The sequence below is a fragment of the Aegilops tauschii genome, chromosome 5 (genome assembly GCF_002575655.3).
Source record: "Aegilops tauschii subsp. strangulata cultivar AL8/78 chromosome 5, Aet v6.0, whole genome shotgun sequence".
Classification (NCBI taxonomy): domain Eukaryota; kingdom Viridiplantae; phylum Streptophyta; class Magnoliopsida; order Poales; family Poaceae; genus Aegilops; species Aegilops tauschii.
The window spans coordinates 556,560,349-556,569,006 of record NC_053039.3 but is presented as its reverse complement, the minus strand read 5'-3'; positions in this window follow the sequence as shown (position 1 = coordinate 556,569,006).

Sequence of the window (8,658 nt, the reverse complement as noted above, 5' to 3'; positions counted from 1 at the left end):
GAGGTGTTCTTTGAGTGTCCTCCTTATGAGTGGCGATCGAGGACGAGCGATGGTCTTTTCCTACCAATCTATCCCCCTAGGAGCATGTGCGTAATGCTTGGTTTTTGATGACTTGTAGATTTTTGCAATAAGTATGCGAGTCCTCTATGACTAATGTTGAGTCCATGGATTAGACGCACTCTTACCCTTCCATCATTGCTAGCCTCTTCGGTACCGTGCATTGCCCTTTCTCACATTGAGAGTTGGTGCAAACTTCGCCGGTGCATCCAAACCCCGTGATATGATACGCTCTTTCACACATAAACCTCCTTATATCTTCCTCAAAATAGCCACCATACCTACCTATTATGGCATTTCCATAGCCATTCCGAGATATATTGCCATGCAACTTTCCACCGTTCCGTTTATCATGACACATTCATCATTGTCATATTGCTTTGCATGATCATGTAGTTGACATTGTATTTGTGGCAAAGCCACCATTCATAATTCTTTCATACATGTCACTCTTGGTTCATTGCATATCCCGGTACACCGCCGGAGGCATTCATATAGAGTCATACTTTGTTCTAGTATCGAGTTGTAATCATTGAGTTGTAAATAAATAGAAGTGTGATGATCATCATTTTCTAGAGCATTGTCCCAAGTGAGGAATAAAAAAAAGAGAAAGGCCATAAAAAAAGAGAAGGCCCAAAAAAAGAGAGAGAAAAAGAGAGAAGGGACAATGTTACTATCCTTTTACCACACTTGTGCTTCAAAGTAGCACCCTAATCTTCATGATAGAGAGTCTCTTGTTTTGTCACTTTCATATACTAGTGGGAGTTTTTCATTATAGAACTTGGCTTGTATATTCCAACAATGGGCCTCCTCAAGTGCCCTAGGTCTTCGTGAGCAAGCAAGTTGGATGCACACCCACTTAGTTTCTTTTGTTGAGCTTTCATATATTTGTAGCTCTAGTGCATCCGTTGCATGGCAATCCCTACTCCTTGCATTAACATCAATCGATGGGCATCTCCATAGCTCATTGATTAGCCTCGTTGATGTGAGACTTTCTCCTTTTTGTCTTCTCCACATAACCCCCATCATTATATTCTATTCCACCCATAGTGCTATGTCCATGGCTCACGCTCATGTATTGCGTGAAGGTTGAAAAAGTTTCAGATTACTAAAGTATGAAACAATTGCTTGGCTTGTCATCGGGGTTGTGCATGATGAGAGCATTCTTGTGTGACGAAAGTGGAGCATGACTAAACTATATGATTTTGTAGGGATGAACTTTCTTTGGCCATGTTATTTTGAGAGGACATAATTGCTTAGTTAGTATGCTTGAAGTATTATTACTTTTATGTCAATATGAAATTTTATCTTTAATCTTTCGGATCTGAATATTCATACCACAATTAAGAAGAATTACATTGAAATTATGCCAAGTAGCATTCCACATCAAAAATTCTGTTTTTATCATTTACCTACTCGAGGACGAGCAGGAATTAAGCTTGGGGATGCTGATACGTCTCCAACGTATCTATAATTTTTGATTGTTCCATGCTATTATATTATCCATCTTGGATGTTTTATGGGCTTTACTATGCACTTTTATATTACTTTTGGGACTAACCTATTGACCCAGAGCCTAGTGCCAGTTTCTGTTTTTTCCCTTGTTTCAGTGTTTGACAGAAAAGGAATATCAAACGGAGTCCAAATGGAATGAAACCTTCGGAAAAGTTATTTTTGGAAAGAAAGCTATACAGGAGACTTGGAGTGCACGTCAGGAAAGAAACGAGGGAGGCACAAGGCAGGGGGGCGCGCCCTCCACCCTCGTGGGCCTCTCGTGGCTCCCCTGACGTATTTCTTCCTCCAATATATACCGATATACCCTAAAACCACCGGGGAACAGAATAGATCGGGAGTTCCGCCGCCGCAAGCCTCTATAGCCACCAAAAACCAATCGGGACCCTGTTCCGGCACCCTGCCGGAGGGGGGATCCCTCACCGGTGGCCATCTTCATCATCCCGGCGCTCTCCATGACGAGGAGGGAGTAGTTCACCCTCGGGGCTGAGGGTATGTACCAGTAGCTATGTGTTTGATCTCTCCCTCGTGTTCTTGAGGTGATACGATCTTGATGTATCGCGAGCTTTGCTATTGTAGTTGGATCTTATGATGTTTCTCCCCCTCTACTCTCTTGTAATGGATTGAGTTTCCCCTTTGAAGTTATCTTATCGGATTGAGTCTTTTAATTATTTGAGAACACTTGATGTATGTCTTGCGTGGGATACGCTTGGTGACAATGGGGTATTCTATTGATCCACTTGATGTATGTTTTGGTGATCAACTTGCGGGTTCCGCCCATGAACCTATGCATAGGGGTTGGCACACGTTTTCGTCTTGATTCTCTGGTAGAAACTTCGGGGAACTCTTTGAGGTTCTATGTGTTGGTTGAATAGATGAATCTGAGATTGTGTGATGCATATCGTATAATCATTCCCACAGATACTTGAGGTGATATTGGAGTATCTAGGTGACATTAGGGTTTTGGTTGATGTGTGTCTTAAGGTGTTATTTTACTACGAACTCTAGGGCTGTTTGTGACACTTATAGGAATAGCCCAATGGATTGATAGGAAAGAATAACTTTGAGGTGGTTTCGTACCCTACCATAATCTCTTCATTTGTTCTCCGCTATTAGTGACTTTGGAGTGACTCTTTGTTGCAAGTTGAGGGATATTTATATGATCCAATTACGTTATTATTGTTGAGACAACTTGCACTAGTGAAAGTATGAACCCTAGGCCTTGTTTCCTAGCATTGCAATACCGTTTGCGCTCACTTTTATCATTAGTTACCTTGCTGTTTTTATATTTTCAGATTACAAAAACCTATACCTACCATCCATATTGCACTTGTATCACCATCTTTTCGCCGAACTAGTGCACCTATACAATTTACCATTGTATTGGGTGTGTTGGGGACACAAGAGACTCTTTGTTATTTGGTTGCAGGGTTGTTTGAGAGAGACCATCTTCATCCTACGCCTCCCACGGATTTATAAACCTTAGGTCATCTACTTGAGGGAAATTTGCTACTGTCCTACAAACCTCTGCACTTGGAGGCCCAACAACGTCTACAAGAAGAAGGTTGCGTAGTAGACATCAAGCTCTTTTCTGGCGCCGTTGCCGGGGAGGTGAGTGCTTGAAGGTATATCTTTAGATCTTGCAATCGAATCTTTTAGTTTCTTGTTTTATCACTAGTTTATTTTATAAAAGAAAACTACAAGAAAAAATGGAATTGACTTTGTCTCATACGCTTCATCTTTTTAATATCTTTCGTGAGTATGATGGAAAGGAAAATTGTGCCAAAGTGTTAGAATAAGAATGCATTAAATTTTTTGGCACTAAATCTTTGTATGATGAGCATGATTGCAATGTTGTTAGTATGAATTCTTTGAATACGCATGATGCTTATGATATGAAAAGGCCCAAGCTTGGGGATGCTATGTTTGATGAAGATAATATTTTTGAGAATATATTTGATGCAATTAATGTTTGTCCCAAGCTTGGGGAGGCGACGTTTAATGAAGATGATATTTTTAGTCTCCCAAGTTTTGATATGCAAATTTATAATGATGACAGCGTGCCTCCTACTTATGATGATTATATTGATGAAAGTGGGTTTGGAAGAGTGTCAACTTTAGGAAGTAATGATCCCACTATTTTGGAGGATGTTGAATCTTATAATATTTATGAAAGTGGATTTGGAGAGGTCCTGACTTTATTTAGTGATGCATCCACTATTTCGGAAGAGGTTTCAATTGATTATGATGAGAACAAAGTTGCTACTTATGATGATTATTGTGATGAAACTTATGCTATAAAAAGTAGCGATGATTATATTTATAAAACTTGTCATGATTATGATTACCATTTTTCTGAACATTACTCTTTTAGTATGGAAACAATTTATAGTATTGAAGTCTCTTATGATACTCCCACTATTCCGAATGAGAAGAATTTTGCTTATGTGGAGAGTAGTAAATTTTCTATGCAAGTAGATCATGAAAAGAATGCTTTAGGTGCTGGTTATATTGTTGAATTCATTCATGATGCTACTGAAAATTATTATGAGGGAGGAATATATGCTTGTAGGAATTGCAATAATATCAAGTTTCCTCACTATGTGCTTAAAGTTTTGAAGTTATGCTTGTTTTGCCTTCCTATGCTAGTTGATTATTGTGCCCATAAGTTGTTTGCTCACAAAATCCCTATGCATAGGAAGTGGGTTAGACTTAAATGTGCTTGTCATGTGTTTCATGATGCTCTCTTTTATGTTTCAATTCTTATCTTTTATGCGAGCATCATTGAAATCATCATGCCTAGCTAGGGGTGTTAAACGTTAGCGCTTGTTGGGAGGCAACCCAATTTTATTTTCGGTTTTTGCTTTTTGGTTCTGTTTAGTAATATTTAATGCATCCAGCTTCTGTTTAGATGTGGTTTTATGTTTTAATTAGTGTTTGTGCCAAGTAAGACCTATAGGATCTTCTTGGATGATAGTTATTTGATCTTGCTGAAAATTCCAGAAACTTTCTGTTCACGAAAACAATTGTTTAAAATCACCAGAACGTGATAAAATATTCATTCCAATTGCAGAAGATAAATAATAAAATTATCTAGGCCGTCCTATTTTTTCAGAAGTTTTTGAGTTCCAGAAGTTTGCGTTAGTTACAGATTACTACAGACTGTTCTGTTTTTGACAGATTCTGTTTTTCGTGTGTTGTTTGCTTATTTTGATGAATCTATGGCTAGTAAAATAGTTTACAAACCATAGAGAAGTTGCAATACAGTAGGTTTAACACCAATATAAATAAAGAATGAGTTCATTACAGTACCTTGAAGTGGTGTTTTGTTTTCTTTCGCTAACGGAGCTTACGAGTTTTCTGTTAAGTTTTGTGTTGTGAAGTTTTCAAGTTTTGGGTAAAGATTCGATGGACTATGGAATAAGGAGTGGCAAGAGCCTAAGCTTGGGGATGCCCAAGGCACCCCAAGGTAATATTCAAGGATAACCAAGAGCCTAAGCTTGGGGATGCCCCGGAAGGCATGCCCTCTTTCGTCTTAATTCATCGGTAACTTTACTTGGAGCTATATTTTTATTCACCACATGATATGTGTTTTGCTTGGAGCGTCATTTTATTTTCTTTAGCTTTGCTTTCTGTTTGAATAAAGTACCAAGATCTGAAATCCTTAAATGTTAGAGAGTCTTCACATAATTGCATAATTATTCAACTACTCATTGATCTTCACTTATATCTTTCGGGGTAGTCGGTCGTTTGCTCTAGTGCTTCACTTATATCTTTTAGAGCACGGTGGTGGTTTTATTTTGAAGAAATAGATGAACTCTCATGCTTCACTTATATTATTGTGAGAGTCTTAAATAGCATGGTAATTTGCTTAATCCTAATATGCTAGGTATTCAAGACTAGTAAAAACTTTCTTATGAGTGTGTTGAATACTAAGAGAAGTTTGATGCTTGATGATTGTTTTGAGATATGGAGGTAGTGATATCAAAGTTGTGCTAGTTGAGTAGTTGTGAATTTGAGAAATATTTGTGTTGAAGTTTGCGAGTCCCGTAGCATGCACGTATGGTAAACGTTATGTAACAAATTTGAAACATGAGGTGTTCTTTGAGTGTCCTCCTTATGAGTGGCGGTCGGGGACGAGCGATGGTCTTTTCCTACCAATCTATCCCCCAAGGAGCATGTGCGTAATGCTTGGTTTTTGATGACTTGTAGATTTTTGCAATAAGTATGTGAGTTCTTTATGACTAATGTTGAGTCCATGGATTATACGCACTCTTACCCTTCCATCATTGCTAGCCTCTTCGGTACCGTGCATTGCCCTTTCTCACATTGAGAGTTGGTGCAAACTTCGCCGGTGCATCCAAACCCCGTGATATGATACGCTCTTTCACACATAAACCTCCTTATATCTTCCTCAAAACAACCACCATACCTACCTATTATGGCATTTCCATAGCCATTTTGAGATATATTGCCATGCAACTTCCCACCGTTCCGTTTATCATGACACATTCATCATTGTCATATTAGGTAGAGAGAAGGCCCAAGAAAAAAAAGAGAGAAAAAGAGAGAAGGGACAATGTTACTATCCTTTTTCCACACTTGTGCTTCAAAGTAGCACCGTGATCTTCATGATAGAGAGTCTCCTATGTTGTCACTTTCATATACTTGTGGGAATTTTTCATTATAGAACTTGGCTTGTATATTCCAATGATGGGCTTCCTCAAAATGCCCTAGGTCTTCGTGAGCAAGCAAGTTGGATGCACACCCACTTAGTTTCTTTTGTTGAGCTTTCATACATTTATAGCTCTAGTGCATCCGTTGCATGGCAATCCCTACTCCTCTCATTGACATCAATTGATGGGCATCTCCGTAGCCTATTGATTAGCCACGTCGATGTGAGACTTTCTACCTTTTTTGTCTTCTCTCATAACCCCCATCATTATACTTTACTACACCCATAGTTCTATATCCATGGCTTGCGTTCATGTATTGCGTAAGGGTTGAAAAGGCTGAAGCGCGTTAAAAAGTATGAACCAATTGCTCGGCTTGTCATCGGGGTTATGCATGATGAGAACGTTTGTGTGACGATATTGAAACATGGCCTAACTATATGGTTTTGTAGGCATAATCTTTCTTTGGCTATGTTATTTTGATAAGACATAATTGCTTGGTTAGCATGTTTGAAGTATTATTATTTTTATGTCAACATTAAACTTTTATCTTGAATCTTTCGGATCTAAATATTCATGCCACAATAAAAAGAATTACATTGAAAATTATGCTAAGAAGCATTCCACATCAAAAATTCTGTTTTTATCATTTACCTACTCGAGGGCGAGCAGGAATTAAGCTTGGGGATGCTTGATACGTCTCCAACGTATCTATAATTTATGATTGTTCCATGCTATTATATATTCTGTTTTGGATGTTTAATGGGCTTATTTATACACTTTTATATTATTTTTGGGACTAACCTATTAACCGGAGGCCCAGCCCAAATTGCTGTTTTTTTCCTATGTCAGTGTTTCGCAGAAAAGGAATATCAAACGGAGTCCAAACGGAATGAAACCTTCGGGAGAGTTATTTTTGGAACAAACGTGATCCAGAGGACTTGGAGTGGACGTCAAGTAATCACCGAGGAGGCCACGAGGCAGGAGGCGCACCTACCCGCCTGGGCGCGCCCTCCACCCTCGTGGGCCCCTCGGGGCTCCACCGACCGACTTCTTCCTCCTATATATACCTACGTACCCCCAAACCATCGAAGAGCACCACGAAAACTAATTCCACCGCTGCAACCTTCTGTACCCGTGAGATCCCATCTTGGGGCCTTTTCCGGCGTCCTGCCGGAGGGGGCATTGATCACGGAGGGCTTCTACATCAACACCATAGCCTCTCCGATGATGTGTGAGTAGTTTACCTCAGACCTTCGGGTCCATAGTTATTAGCTAGATGGCTTCTTCTCTCTCTTTGGATCTCAATACAAAGTTCTCCTCGATTCTCTTGGAGATCTATTCGATGTAATCTTCTTCTGCGGTGTGTTTGTCGAGATCCGATGAATTGTGGGTTTATGATCAAGATTATCTATGAACAATATTTGAATCTTCTCTAAATTCTTTTATGTATGATTGGTTATCTTTGCAAGTCTCTTCGAATTATCAGTTTGGTTTGGCCTACTAGATTGATCTTTCTTGCAATGGGAGAAGTGCTTAGCTTTGGGTTCAATCTTGCGGTGCTCAATACCAGTGACAGTAGGGGAAACGACACGTATTGTATTGTTGCCATCGAGGATAAAAAGATGGGGTTTATATCATATTGCATGAGTTTATCCCTTTACATCATGTTGATACGTCTCCAACGTATCTATAATTTATGAAGTATTCATGCTGTTATATTATCTATCTTGGATGTTTAATGGGCTTTTATATGTTGTTTTATATGATTTTTGGGACTAACCTATTAACCCAGAGCCCAGTGCCAGTTCCTGTTTTTTCCTTGTTTTTGAGTATCGCAGAAAAGGAAAACCAAACGGAGTCCAATTGACCTGAAATTTCACGGAGCCTATTTTTGGACCAGAAGGAGCCCACGAAGCACAGGAGATGGACCAGGGGAGTCCCGAGGCACCCACGAGGGTGGGGGGCACGCCCAGGGGCGCGCCCTGCCTCGTGGACGCCTCGGTGACCCGCCCCTTACGTGAAATCAACGCCAACCTCTCCTATATATACCCAAACTTCCAGAAAGAAACCTAGATCGGAAGTTCCGCCTCCGCAAGCCTCTATAGCCACGAGAATCAATCTAGGCCCTCTCCGGCACCCTGCCGGAGGGGGCCATCATCACCGGTGGCCATGGAGGAGTATCCCGGAGAGGCCATCATCGCCATGAAGGCCAAGGACTAGAGGGAGAACCTTTCCCCATCTAGGGGGAGGCCATGGAGGAGGAAGCACAAGGGGGAGAACCTCTCCTCCTCTCTCTTGGTGGCACCGGAGTGCCATCGAGAGGGGAATCATCACCGCGGTGATCGTCTTCATCTACATTACCATGATCATCACCATCCTCATCTCTTTTACGCGGTCCACTCTCCCGCACCCC